This window comes from Triturus cristatus, chromosome 4_1, assembly GCF_964204655.1.
Source record: "Triturus cristatus chromosome 4_1, aTriCri1.1, whole genome shotgun sequence".
Taxonomy (NCBI): Eukaryota; Metazoa; Chordata; class Amphibia; order Caudata; family Salamandridae; genus Triturus; species Triturus cristatus.
Window position 1 is genome coordinate 139633211 of NC_140585.1, and position 13811 is coordinate 139647021.

General features: G+C 38.8%; 12 non-coding genes across 12 annotated transcripts; all 12 read right to left on the reverse strand.

Annotated features, from left to right (window-relative positions):
* Positions 1-516: 516 nt before the first annotated feature.
* TRNAC-GCA (transfer RNA cysteine (anticodon GCA)) lies at positions 517-588 on the reverse strand. The gene has a single exon. It is a non-coding gene; the product is annotated as a tRNA-Cys (tRNA).
* A 1008-nt stretch (positions 589-1596) lies between these two features.
* On the reverse strand, positions 1597-1668 carry TRNAC-GCA (transfer RNA cysteine (anticodon GCA)). The gene has a single exon. It is a non-coding gene; the product is annotated as a tRNA-Cys (tRNA).
* A 1010-nt stretch (positions 1669-2678) lies between these two features.
* Positions 2679-2750, reverse strand: TRNAC-GCA (transfer RNA cysteine (anticodon GCA)). Its single transcript has one exon. It is a non-coding gene; the product is annotated as a tRNA-Cys (tRNA).
* Positions 2751-3746: 996 nt separating this feature from the next.
* TRNAC-GCA (transfer RNA cysteine (anticodon GCA)) lies at positions 3747-3818 on the reverse strand. The gene has a single exon. It is a non-coding gene; the product is annotated as a tRNA-Cys (tRNA).
* A 1008-nt stretch (positions 3819-4826) lies between these two features.
* Positions 4827-4898, reverse strand: TRNAC-GCA (transfer RNA cysteine (anticodon GCA)). Its single transcript has one exon. It is a non-coding gene; the product is annotated as a tRNA-Cys (tRNA).
* A 997-nt stretch (positions 4899-5895) lies between these two features.
* Positions 5896-5967, reverse strand: TRNAC-GCA (transfer RNA cysteine (anticodon GCA)). The gene has a single exon. It is a non-coding gene; the product is annotated as a tRNA-Cys (tRNA).
* Positions 5968-6975: 1008 nt separating this feature from the next.
* On the reverse strand, positions 6976-7047 carry TRNAC-GCA (transfer RNA cysteine (anticodon GCA)). The gene has a single exon. It is a non-coding gene; the product is annotated as a tRNA-Cys (tRNA).
* Positions 7048-8044: 997 nt separating this feature from the next.
* On the reverse strand, positions 8045-8116 carry TRNAC-GCA (transfer RNA cysteine (anticodon GCA)). The gene has a single exon. It is a non-coding gene; the product is annotated as a tRNA-Cys (tRNA).
* Positions 8117-9127: 1011 nt separating this feature from the next.
* Positions 9128-9199, reverse strand: TRNAC-ACA (transfer RNA cysteine (anticodon ACA)). Its single transcript has one exon. It is a non-coding gene; the product is annotated as a tRNA-Cys (tRNA).
* Positions 9200-10195: 996 nt separating this feature from the next.
* Positions 10196-10267, reverse strand: TRNAC-GCA (transfer RNA cysteine (anticodon GCA)). Its single transcript has one exon. It is a non-coding gene; the product is annotated as a tRNA-Cys (tRNA).
* A 1008-nt stretch (positions 10268-11275) lies between these two features.
* On the reverse strand, positions 11276-11347 carry TRNAC-GCA (transfer RNA cysteine (anticodon GCA)). Its single transcript has one exon. It is a non-coding gene; the product is annotated as a tRNA-Cys (tRNA).
* A 1002-nt stretch (positions 11348-12349) lies between these two features.
* On the reverse strand, positions 12350-12421 carry TRNAC-GCA (transfer RNA cysteine (anticodon GCA)). Its single transcript has one exon. It is a non-coding gene; the product is annotated as a tRNA-Cys (tRNA).
* Positions 12422-13811: the final 1390 nt, after the last annotated feature.

Here is a 13811-nt window from a genome sequence, read left to right on the forward strand (position 1 = left end):
CGAGCCAGCCTTTTTTCATCTGCAACGAGGGTTCATACATTTTGCACGTAGGCAGAGGTTTTAAGGAGAAATTAAATAGTTTCTACGTTGCACAAGAATGAATGCTTTAAACAAACACATATTTTGTATGCACAGAGGAGAGGAGGAATATATGTAAGACTGAGGACACAGGTTAAATGAGAAATAGATTGACTGCAGCGCTGCCGAGTATACTATGCCATTTCTTTAGTGCGCTACAAGGAAGCACCAAACTGTATAACAAAGTTTTCAATTGTTTTCATAGTGATTCTCTTTGCTTGAAGCTGTGAAAGGAAGAGCCGGATTCCAAAATAAATCAATGATGTTTCAGAAAGTTCCCATGCCCTGTGTAAAAATGCATTTATTCCCAGGTTTTGAGCAGTGACACTGTAATGCTAATAAAGTATAAGATCCAACTGAACACTGACTCTGTCAATGGTGATCCATAGGGACTTTATGAAAGATCCCAGCTACAAACACCAAAACCAAAATAGGTTTAGGGGACACCCGGATTTGAACCAGGGACCTCTTGATCTGCAGTCAAATGCTCTACCACTGAGCTATATCCCCAACTGTTTTCAAAGATCAGAATGACAATATATCAGTACATCATGAAAGAGTGAGAGGCTCAAGCTCAGTTGGGCCACAAAGTACGAGCTTGAAACTGTGGAAAAGGAGAAGTAGTTCTTAATATTATTAATTAAAGGAAAACAGGATCATTTAAAAAACAAAATGTATATGTTTAATTGTTATTTTATTTGAATAGGCAGTGGTCCATAGGACCAATATCTGAAATTAAAATTTTTGTTTTGAAACATTCTCAAAGGGGAAGAGGTTTTTACGAGACTACTTATCTTTGTGGATTGATTACCACAATCACTGATATGGTGGTGAAGTATGATTGTGTTGGGCCAAATTACGGTGAAAAAACATTTCTGCATACCACTACAATTTAGTATTTGAAGGTACAACCAAACACCCCTTTCATGTACCTTCGATTTAATACATCAGAAAAAGCTATTTTGTGTTCGCAAATGGCCTGGTTTCTCAGACCAGCCTGCTTGCACCTGCAACTAGGGTTCGTACATCTTGTACGTGGGCAGCGTATTTTAGTAGAAAGTAAATAGATTATGCATTGCACAAAAATGAAGTGCTTCAAACAAACACATACTTTGTATGCACACAGAAGAGGTGGAATACATGTAAGACTGAGGACACAGGTTAAATGAGGAATAGATTGACTGCATTGCTGCCCACTTTTCTATGCAATTTCTGTAGTGCGATTGAAGGAAGCACTAAACTGTAAAACAAAGTTGCCAATTGCTTTCATAGTCCATTCCCTTTGTTTGGTGCTGTGAAAGGAAGAGCCAGATTCCAAAATAAATCAATGCTTTTTCAGACATTTCCCATACGGAATACCGAGCCCTGTATAAAAATGCATTTACTCTCAGGTTTTGAGCAGTGACATTGTAATGCTGTTAAAGTGTAAGATCCAAGCGAACACTGACTCTGTCAATGATGATCCAAAGGGGTTTTATGAAAAGTCCCAGCTACAAACACAAGAACCAAAACAGGCCAAGGGGACACCGGGATTTGAACCAGGGACCTCTTGATCTGCAGTCAAATGCTCTACCACTGAGCTATATCCCCACCTGTTTGTGAGAGTCGGAATGAAAATATATCAGTACCTCATGAAAGAGTGTGAGCATCATGCTCAGTTGGGCCGGAAAGTACAAGCTTGAAACTGTGGAACAGGAGAAGTAGTTCTTAATATTATTTATTGAAGGAAAACGGGATCGTTTAATAAAAATATTTATATGTTTCATTGTTATTTTATTTGAACAGGCAGTGGTCCATAGGACCAATGCCTGTACATAAAATGATTGTTTTGAAACATTCTCAAAGGGGAAGAGGTTTTTACGGGACGCCTTATCCTTTCGCGGATTGGTTACCACAATCACCGAGATGGTGGTGAAGTATGATTGTTTTGGGCCAAATGATGGACGAAAAACATTTCTACATACCACTGCAATTTGGTATTTGGAAGGTACACCCAAACGTCCCTTTCAAGTACCATCAATTTAATACATCAGAAAAAGCTATTTTGTGTTCGCAAATGGCCTGGTTTCTCAGACCAGCCTGCTTGCACCTGCAACTAGGGTTCGTACATCTTGTACGTGGGCAGCGTATTTTAGTAGAAAGTAAATAGATTATGCATTGCACAAAAATGAAGTGCTTCAAACAAACACATACTTTGTATGCACAGAGAAGAGGTGGAATACATGTAAGACTGAGGACACAGGTTAAATGAGGAATAGATTGACTGCATTGCTGCCCACTTTTCTATGCAATTTCTGTAGTGCGATTGAAGGAAGCACTAAACTGTAAAACAAAGTTGCCAATTGCTTTCATAGTCCATTCCCTTTGTTTGGTGCTGTGAAAGGAAGAGCCAGATTCCAAAATAAATCAATGCTTTTTCAGACATTTCCCATACGGAATACCGAGCCCTGAATAAAAATGCATTTACTCTCAGGTTTTGAGCAGTGACATTGTAATGCGGTTAAAGTGTAAGATCCAAGCGAACACTGTCTCTGTCAATGATGATCCAAAGGGGTTTTATGAAAAGTCCCAGCTACAAACACAAGAACCAAAATAGGCCAAGGGAACACCTGGATTTGAACCAGGGACCTCTTGATCTGCAGTCAAATGCTCTACCACTGAGCTATATCCCCACCTGTTTGTGAGAGTCGGAATGAAAATATATCAGTACCTCATGAAAGAGTGTGAGCATCATGCTCAGTTGGGCCGGAAAGTACAAGCTTGAAACTGTGGAACAGGAGAAGTAGTTCTTAATATTATTTATTGAAGGAAAACGGGATCGTTTAAAAAAAATATTTATATGTTTCATTGTTATTTTATTTGAACAGGCAGTGGTCCATAGGACCAATGCCTGTACATAAAATGCTTGTTTTGAAACATTCTCAAAGGGGAAGAGGTTTTTACGGGACGCCTTATCCTTTCGCGGATTGGTTACCACAATCACCGAGATGGTGGTGAAGTATGATTGTTTTGGGCCAAATGATGGACGAAAAACATTTCTACATACCACTGCAATTTGGTATTTGGAAGGTACACCCAAACGTCCCTTTCAAGTACCATCAATTTAATATATCAGAAAAGGCCATTTTGTGTTCGAAAATGGCCTGAGTCTTCGAGCCAGCCTTTTTTCATCTGCAACGAGGGTTCATACATTTTGCACGTAGGCAGAGGTTTTAAGGAGAAATTAAATAGTTTCTACGTTGCACAAGAATGAATGCTTTAAACAAACACATATTTTGTATGCACAGAGGAGAGGAGGAATATATGTAAGACTGAGGACACAGGTTAAATGAGAAATAGATTGACTGCAGCGCTGCCGAGTATACTATGCCATTTCTTTAGTGCGCTACAAGGAAGCACCAAACTGTATAACAAAGTTTTCAATTGTTTTCATAGTGATTCTCTTTGCTTGAAGCTGTGAAAGGAAGAGCCGGATTCCAAAATAAATCAATGATGTTTCAGAAAGTTCCCATGCCCTGTGTAAAAATGCATTTATTCCCAGGTTTTGAGCAGTGACACTGTAATGCTAATAAAGTATAAGATCCAACTGAACACTGACTCTGTCAATGGTGATCCATAGGGACTTTATGAAAGATCCCAGCTACAAACACCAAAACCAAAATAGGTTTAGGGGACACCCGGATTTGAACCAGGGACCTCTTGATCTGCAGTCAAATGCTCTACCACTGAGCTATATCCCCAACTGTTTTCAAAGATCAGAATGACAATATATCAGTACATCATGAAAGAGTGAGAGGCTCAAGCTCAGTTGGGCCACAAAGTACGAGCTTGAAACTGTGGAAAAGGAGAAGTAGTTCTTAATATTATTAATTAAAGGAAAACAGGATCATTTAAAAAACAAAATGTATATGTTTAATTGTTATTTTATTTGAATAGGCAGTGGTCCATAGGACCAATATCTGAAATTAAAATTTTTGTTTTGAAACATTCTCAAAGGGGAAGAGGTTTTTACGAGACTACTTATCTTTGTGGATTGATTACCACAATCACTGATATGGTGGTGAAGTATGATTGTGTTGGGCCAAATTACGGTGAAAAAACATTTCTGCATACCACTACAATTTAGTATTTGAAGGTACAACCAAACACCCCTTTCATGTACCTTCGATTTAATACATCAGAAAAAGCTATTTTGTGTTCGCAAATGGCCTGGTTTCTCAGACCAGCCTGCTTGCACCTGCAACTAGGGTTCGTACATCTTGTACGTGGGCAGCGTATTTTAGTAGAAAGTAAATAGATTATGCATTGCACAAAAATGAAGTGCTTCAAACAAACACATACTTTGTATGCACACAGAAGAGGTGGAATACATGTAAGACTGAGGACACAGGTTAAATGAGGAATAGATTGACTGCATTGCTGCCCACTTTTCTATGCAATTTCTGTAGTGCGATTGAAGGAAGCACTAAACTGTAAAACAAAGTTGCCAATTGCTTTCATAGTCCATTCCCTTTGTTTGGTGCTGTGAAAGGAAGAGCCAGATTCCAAAATAAATCAATGCTTTTTCAGACATTTCCCATACGGAATACCGAGCCCTGTATAAAAATGCATTTACTCTCAGGTTTTGAGCAGTGACATTGTAATGCTGTTAAAGTGTAAGATCCAAGCGAACACTGACTCTGTCAATGATGATCCAAAGGGGTTTTATGAAAAGTCCCAGCTACAAACACAAGAACCAAAACAGGCCAAGGGGACACCGGGATTTGAACCAGGGACCTCTTGATCTGCAGTCAAATGCTCTACCACTGAGCTATATCCCCACCTGTTTGTGAGAGTCGGAATGAAAATATATCAGTACCTCATGAAAGAGTGTGAGCATCATGCTCAGTTGGGCCGGAAAGTACAAGCTTGAAACTGTGGAACAGGAGAAGTAGTTCTTAATATTATTTATTGAAGGAAAACGGGATCGTTTAAAAAAAATATTTATATGTTTCATTGTTATTTTATTTGAACAGGCAGTGGTCCATAGGACCAAAGCCTGTACATAAAATGCTTGTTTTGAAACATTCTCAAAGGGGAAGAGGTTTTTACGGGACGCCTTATCCTTTCGCGGATTGGTTACCACAATCACCGAGATGGTGGTGAAGTATGATTGTTTTGGGCCAAATGATGGACCAAAAACATTTCTACATACCACTGCAATTTGGTATTTGGAAGGTACACCCAAACGTTCCTTTCAAGTACCATCAATTTAATATATCAGAAAAGGCCATTTTGTGTTCGAAAATGGCCTGAGTCTTCGAGCCAGCCTTTTTTCATCTGCAACGAATGTTCATACATTTTGCACGTAGGCAGAGGTTTTAAGGAGAAATTAAATAGTTTCTACGTTGCACAAGAATGAAGTGCTTTAAACAAACACATATTTTGTATGCACAGAGGAGAGGAGGAATATATGTTAGACTGAGGACACAGGTTAAATGAGAAATAGATTGACTGCAGCGCTGCCGAGTATACTATGCCATTTCTTTAGTGCGCTACAAGGAAGCACCAAACTGTATAACAAAGTTTTCAATTGTTTTCATAGTGATTCTCTTTGCTTGAAGCTGTGAAAGGAAGAGCCGGATTCCAAAATAAATCAATGATGTTTCAGAAAGTTCCCACGCCCTGTGTAAAAAGGCATTTATTCCCAGGTTTTGAGCAGTGACACTGTAATGCTAATAAAGTATAAGATCCAACTGAACACTGACTCTGTCAATGGTGATCCAAAGGGACTTTATGAAAGATCCTAGCTACAAACACCAGAACCAAAATAGGTTTAGGGGACACCCGGATTTGAACCAGTGACCTCTTGATCTGCAGTCAAATGCTCTACCACTGAGCTATATCCCCAACTGTTTTCAAAGATCAGAATGACAATATATCAGTACATCATGAAAGAGTGAGAGGCTCAAGCTCAGTTGGGCCACAAAGTACGAGCTTGAAACTGTGGAAAAGGAGAAGTAGTTCTTAATATTATTAATTAAAGGAAAACAGGATCATTTAAAAAACAAAATGTATATGTTTAATTGTTATTTTATTTGAATAGGCAGTGGTCCATAGGACCAATATCTGTATTTAAAATGTTAGTTTTGAAACATTCTCAAAGAGGAACAGGTTTTTACGAGACTACTTATCTTTGTGGAATGATTACCACAATCACTGATATGGTGGTGAAGTATGATTGTTTTGGGCCAAATTACGGTGAAAAAACATTTCTACATACCACTACAATTTGGTATTTGAAGGTACAACCAAACACCCATTTCATGTACCTTCGATTTAATACATCAGAAAAAGCAATTTTGTGTTCGCAAATGGCCTGGTTTCTCAGACCAGCCTGCTTGCACCTGCAACTAGGGTTCATACATCTTGTACGTGGGCAGCGTTTTTTAGTAGAAAGTAAATAGATTATGCATTGCACAAAAATGAAGTGCTTCAAACAAACACATACTTTGTATGCACAGAGAAGAGGTGGAATACATGTAAGACTGAGGACACAGGTTAAATGAGGAATAGATTGACTGCATTTCTGCCCACTTTTCTATGCAATTTCTGTAGTGCGATCGAAGGAAGCACCAAACTGTAAAACAAAGTTGTCAATTGCTTTCATAGTCCATTCCCTTTGTTTGGTGCTGTGAAAGGAAGAGCCAGATTCCAAAATAAATCAATGCTTTTTCAGACATTTCCCATACGAAATACCGAGCCCTGTATAAAAATGCATTTACTCTCAGGTTTTGAGCAGTGACATTGTAATGCTATTAAAGTGTAAGATCCAAGCGAACACTGACTCTGTCAATGATGATCCAAAGGGGTTTTATGAAAAGTCCCAGCTACAAACACAAGAACCAAAACAGGCCAAGGGGACACCTGGATTTGAACCAGGGACCTCTTGATCTGCAGTCAAATGCTCTACCACTGAGCTATATCCCCACCTGTTTGCGAGAGTCGGAATGAAAATATATCAGTACCTCATGAAAGAGTGTGAGCATCATGCTCAGTTGGGCCGGAAAGTACAAGCTTGAAACTGTGGAACAGGAGAAGTAGTTCTTAATATTATTAATTGAAGGAAAACGGGATCGTTTAAAAAAAATATTTATATGTTTCATTGTTATTTTATTTGAACAGGCAGTGGTCCATAGGACCAATGCCTGTACATAAAATGCTTGTTTTGAAACATTCTCAAAGGGGAAGAGGTTTTTACGGGACGCCTTATCCTTTCGCGGATTGGTTACCACAATCACCGAGATGGTGGTGAAGTATGATTGTTTTGGGCCAAATGATGGACCAAAAACATTTCTACATACCACTGCAATTTGGTATTTGGAAGGTACACCCAAACGTCCCTTTCAAGTACCATCAATTTAATATATCAGAAAAGGCCATTTTGTGTTCGAAAATGGCCTGAGTCTTCGAGCCAGCCTTTTTTCATCTGCAACGAGGGTTCATACATTTTGCACGTAGGCAGAGGTTTTAAGGAGAAATTAAATAGTTTCTACGTTGCACAAGAATGAAGTGCTTTAAACAAACACATATTTTGTATGCACAGAGGAGAGGAGGAATATATGTAAGACTGAGGACACAGGTTAAATGAGAAATAGATTGACTGCAGCGCTGCCGAGTATACTATGCCATTTCTTTAGTGCGCTACAAGGAAGCACCAAACTGTATAACAAAGTTTTCAATTGTTTTCATAGTGATTCTCTTTGCTTGAAGCTGTGAAAGGATGAGCCGGATTCCAAAATAAATCAATGATGTTTCAGAAAGTTCCCACGCCCTGTGTAAAAATGCATTTATTCCCAGGTTTTGAGCAGTGACACTGTAATGCTAATAAAGTATAAGATCCAACTGAACACTGACTCTGTCAATGGTGATCCATAGGGACTTTATGAAAGATCCCAGCTGCAAACACCAAAACCAAAATAGGTTTAGGGGACACCCGGATTTGAACCAGGGACCTCTTGATCTGCAGTCAAATGCTCTACCACTGAGCTATATCCCCAACTGTTTTCAAAGATCAGAATGACAATATATCAGTACTACATCATGAAAGAGTGAGAGGCTCAAGCTCAGTTGGGCCACAAAGTACGAGCTTGAAACTGTGGAAAAGGAGAAGTAGTTCTTAATATTATTAATTAAAGGAAAACAGGATCATTTAAAAAACAAAATGTATATGTTTAATTGTTATTTTATTTGAATAGGCAGTGGTCCATAGGACCAATATCTGTAATTAAAATGTTTGTTTTGAAACATTCTCAAAGGGGAAGAGGTTTTTACGAGACTACTTATCTTTGTGGATTGATTACCACAATCACTGATATGGTGGTGAAGTATGATTGTTTTGGGCCAAATTACGGTGAAAAAACATTTCTGCATACCACTACAATTTGGTATTTGAAGGTACAACCAAACACCCCTTTCATGTACCTTCGATTTAATACATCAGAAAAAGCTATTTTGTGTTCGCAAATGGCCTGGTTTCTCAGACCAGCCTGCTTGCACCTGCAACTAGGGTTCGTACATCTTGTACGTGGGCAGCGTATTTTAGTAGAAAGTAAATAGATTATGCATTGCACAAAAATGAAGTGCTTCCAACAAACACATACTTTGTATGCACAGAGAAGAGGTGGAATACATGTAAGACTGAGGACACAGGTTAAATGAGGAATAGATTGACTGCATTGCTGCCCACTTTTCAATGCAATTTCTGTAGTGCGATTGAAGGAAGCACTAAACTGTAAAACAAAGTTGCCAATTGCTTTCATAGTCCATTCCCTTTGTTTGGTGCTGTGAAAGGAAGAGCCAGATTCCAAAATAAATCAATGCTTTTTCAGACATTTCCCATACGGAATACCGAGCCCTGTATAAAAATGCATTTACTCTCAGGTTTTGAGCAGTGACATTGTAATGCTGTTAAAGTGTAAGATCCAAGCGAACACTGACTCTGTCAATGATGATCCAAAGGGGTTTTATGAAAAGTCCCAGCTACAAACACAAGAACCAAAACAGGCCAAGGGGACACCTGGATTTGAACCAGGGACCTCTTGATCTGTAGTCAAATGCTCTACCACTGAGCTATATCCCCACCTGTTTGTGAGAGTCGGAATGAAAATATATCAGTACCTCATGAAAGAGTGTGAGCATCATGCTCAGTTGGGCCGGAAAGTACACGCTTGAAACTGTGGAACAGGAGAAGTAGTTCTTAATATTATTTATTGAAGGAAAACGGGATCGTTTAAAATAAATATTTATATGTTTCATTGTTATTTTATTTGAACAGGCAGTGGTCCATAGGACCAATGCCTGTACATAAAATGCTTGTTTTGAAACATTCTCAAAGGGGAAGAGGTTTTTACGGGACGCCTTATCCTTTCGCGGATTGGTTACCACAATCACCGAGATGGTGGTGAAGTATGATTGTTTTGGGCCAAATGATGGACGAAAAACATTTCTACATACCACTGCAATTTGGTATTTGGAAGGTACACCCAAACGTCCCTTTCAAGTACCATCAATTTAATATATCAGAAAAGGCCATTTTGTGTTCGAAAATGGCCTGAGTCTTCGAGCCATCCTTTTTTCATCTGCAACGAGGGTTCATACATTTTGCACGTAGGCAGAGGTTTTAAGGAGAAATTAAATAGTTTCTACGTTGCACAAGAATGAATGCTTTAAACAAACACATATTTTGTATGCACAGAGGAGAGGAGGAATATATGTAAGACTGAGGACACAGGTTAAATGAGAAATAGATTGACTGCAGCGCTGCCGAGTATACTATGCCATTTCTTTAGTGCGCTACAAGGAAGCACCAAACTGTATAACAAAGTTTTCATTTGTTTTCATAGTGATTCTCTTTGCTTGAAGCTGTGAAAGGAAGAGCCGGATTCCAAAATAAATCAATGATGTTTCAGAAAGTTCCCACGCCCTGTGTAAAAATGCATTTATTCCCAGGTTTTGAGCAGTGACACTGTAATGCTAATAAAGTATAAGATCCAACTGAACACTGACTCTGTCAATGGTGATCCATAGGGACTTTATGAAAGATCCCAGCTACAAACACCAAAACCAAAATAGGTTTAGGGGACACCCGGATTTGAACCAGGGACCTCTTGATCTGCAGTCAAATGCTCTACCACTGAGCTATACCCCCAACTGTTTTCAAAGATCAGAATGACAATATATCAGTACATCATGAAAGAGTGAGAGGCTCAAGCTCAGTTGGGCCACAAAGTACGAGCTTGAAACTGTGGAAAAGGAGAAGTAGTTCTTAATATTATTAATTAAAGGAAAACAGGATCATTTAAAAAACAAAATGTATATGTTTAATTGTTATTTTATTTGAATAGGCAGTGGTCCATAGGACCAATATCTGTAATTAAAATGTTTGTTTTGAAACATTCTCAAAGGGGAAGAGGTTTTTACGAGACTACTTATCTTTGTGGATTGATTACCACAATCACTGATATGGTGGTGAAGTATGATTGTTTTGGGCCAAATTACGGTGAAAAAACATTTCTGCATACCACTACAATTTTGTATTTGAAGGTACAACCAAACACCCCTTTCATGTACCTTCTATTTAATACATCAGAAAAAGCTATTTTGTGTTCGCAAATGGCCTGGTTTCTCAGACCAGCCTGCATGCACCTGCAACTAGGGTTCGTACATCTTGTACGTGGGCAGCGTATTTTAGTAGAAAGTAAATAGATTATGCATTGCACAAAAATGAAGTGCTTCAAACAAACACATACTTTGTATGCACAGAGAAGAGGTGGAATACATGTAAGACTGAGGACACAGGTTAAATGAGGAATAGATTGACTGCATTGCTGCCCACTTTTCTATGCAATTTCTGTAGGGCGATTGAAGGAAGCACTAAACTGTAAAACAAAGTTGCCAATTGCTTTCATAGTCCATTCCCTTTGTTTGGTGCTGTGAAAGGAAGAGCCAGATTCCAAAATAAATCAATGCTTTTTCAGACATTTCCCATACGGAATACCGAGCCCTGTATAAAAATGCATTTACTCTCAGGTTTTGAGCAGTGACATTGTAATGCTGTTAAAGTGTAAGATCCAAGCGAACACTGACTCTGTCAATGATGATCCAAAGGGGTTTTATGAAAAGTCCCAGCTACAAACACAAGAACCAAAACAGGCCAAGGGAACACCTGGATTTGAACCAGGGACCTCTTGATCTGCAGTCAAATGCTCTACCACTGAGCTATATCCCCACCTGTTTGTGAGAGTCGGAATGAAAATATATCAGTACCTCATGAAAGAGTGTGAGCATCATGCTCAGTTGGGCCGGAAAGTACAAGCTTGAAACTGTGGAACAGGAGAAGTAGTTCTTAATATTATTTATTGAAGGAAAACGGGATCGTTTAAAAAAAATATTTATATGTTTCATTGTTATTTTATTTGAACAGGCAGTGGTCCATAGGACCAATGCCTGTACATAAAATGCTTGTTTTGAAACATTCTCAAAGGGGAAGAGGTTTTTACGGGACGCCTTATCCTTTCGCGGATTGGTTACCACAATCACCGAGATGGTGGTGAAGTATGATTGTTTTGGGCCAAATGATGGACGAAAAACATTTCTACATACCACTGCAATTTGGTATTTGCAAGGTACACCCAAACGTCCCTTTCAAGTACCATCAATTTCATATATCAGAAAAGGCCATTTTGTGTTCGAAAATGGCCTGAGTCTTCGAGCCAGCCTTTTTTCATCTGCAACGAGGGTTCATACATTTTGCACGTAGGCAGAGGTTTTAAGGAGAAATTAAATAGTTTCTACGTTGCACAAGAATGAATGCTTTAAACAAACACATATTTTGTATGCACAGAGGAGAGGAGGAATATATGTAAGACTGAGGACACAGGTTAAATGAGAAATAGATTGACTGCAGCGCTGCCGAGTATACTATGCCATTTCTTTAGTGCGCTACAAGGAAGCACCAAACTGTATAACAAAGTTTTCAATTGTTTTCATAGTGATTCTCTTTGCTTGAAGCTGTGAAAGGAAGAGCCGGATTCCAAAATAAATCAATGATGTTTCAGAAAGTTCCCACGCCCTGTGTAAAAATGCATTTATTCCCAGGTTTTGAGCAGTGACACTGTAATGCTAATAAAGTATAAGATCCAACTGAACAGTGACTCTGTCAATGGTGATCCAGAGGGACTTTATGAAAGATCCCAGCTACAAACACCAAAACCAAAACCAAAATAGGTTTAGGGGACACCCGGATTTGAACCAGGGACCTCTTGATCTGCAGTCAAATGCTCTACCACTGAGCTATATCCCCAACTGTTTTGAAAGATCAGAATGACAACATATCAGTACATCATGAAAGAGTGAGAGGCTCAAGCTCAGTTGGGCCACAAAGTACGAGCTTGAAACTGTGGAAAAGGAGAAGTAGTTCTTAATATTATTAATTAAAGGAAAACAGGATCATTTAAAAAACAAAATGTATATGTTTAATTGTTATTTTATTTGAATAGGCAGTGGTCCATAGGACCAATATCTGTAATTAAAATGCTTGTTTTGAAACATTCTCAAAGGGGAAGAGGTTTTTACGAGACTACTTATCTTTGTGGATTGATTACCACAATCACTGATATGGTGGTGAAGTATGATTGTTTTGGGCCAAATTACGGTGAAAAAACATTTCTGCATACCACTACAATTTGGTATTTGAAGGTACAACCAAACACCCCTTTCATGTACCTTCTATTTAATACATCAGAAAAAGCTATTTTGTGTTCGCAAATGGCCTGGTTTCTCAGACCAGCCTGCTTGCACCTGCAACTAGGGTTCGTACATCTTGTACATGGGCAGCGTATTTTAGTAGAAAGTAAATAGATTATGCATTGCACAAAAATGAAGTGCTTCAAACAAACACATACTTTGTATGCACAGAGAAGAGGTGGAATACATGTAAGACTGAGGACACAGGTTAAATGAGGAATAGATTGACTGCATTGCTGCCCACTTTTCTATGCAATTTCTGTAGTGCGATTGAAGGAAGCACTAAACTGTAAAACAAAGTTGCCAATTGCTTTCATAGTCCATTCCCTTTGTTTGGTGCTGTGAAAGGAAGAGCCAGATTCCAAAATAAATCAATGCTTTTTCAGACATTTCCCATACGGAATACCGAGCCCTGAATAAAAATGCATTTACTCTCAGGTTTTGAGCAGTGACATTGTAATGCGGTTAAAGTGTAAGATCCAAGCGAACACTGTCTCTGTCAATGATGATCCAAAGGGGTTTTATGAAAAGTCCCAGCTACAAACACAAGAACCAAAATAGGCCAAGGGAACACCTGGATTTGAACCAGGGACCTCTAGATCTGCAGTTAAATGCTCTACCACTGAGCTATATCCCCACCTGTTTGTGAGAGTCGGAATGAAAATATATCAGTACCTCATGAAAGAGTGTGAGCATCATGCTCAGTTGGGCCGGAAAGTACAAGCTTGAAACTGTGGAACAGGAGAAGTAGTTCTTAATATTATTTATTGAAGGAAAACGGGATCGTTTAAAAAAAATATTTATATGTTTCATTGTTATTTTATTTGAACAGGCAGTGGTCCATAGGACCAATGCCTGTACATAAAATGCTTGTTTTGAAACATTCTCAAAGGGGAAGAGGTTTTTACGGGACGCCTTATCCTTTCGCGGATTGGTTACCACAATCA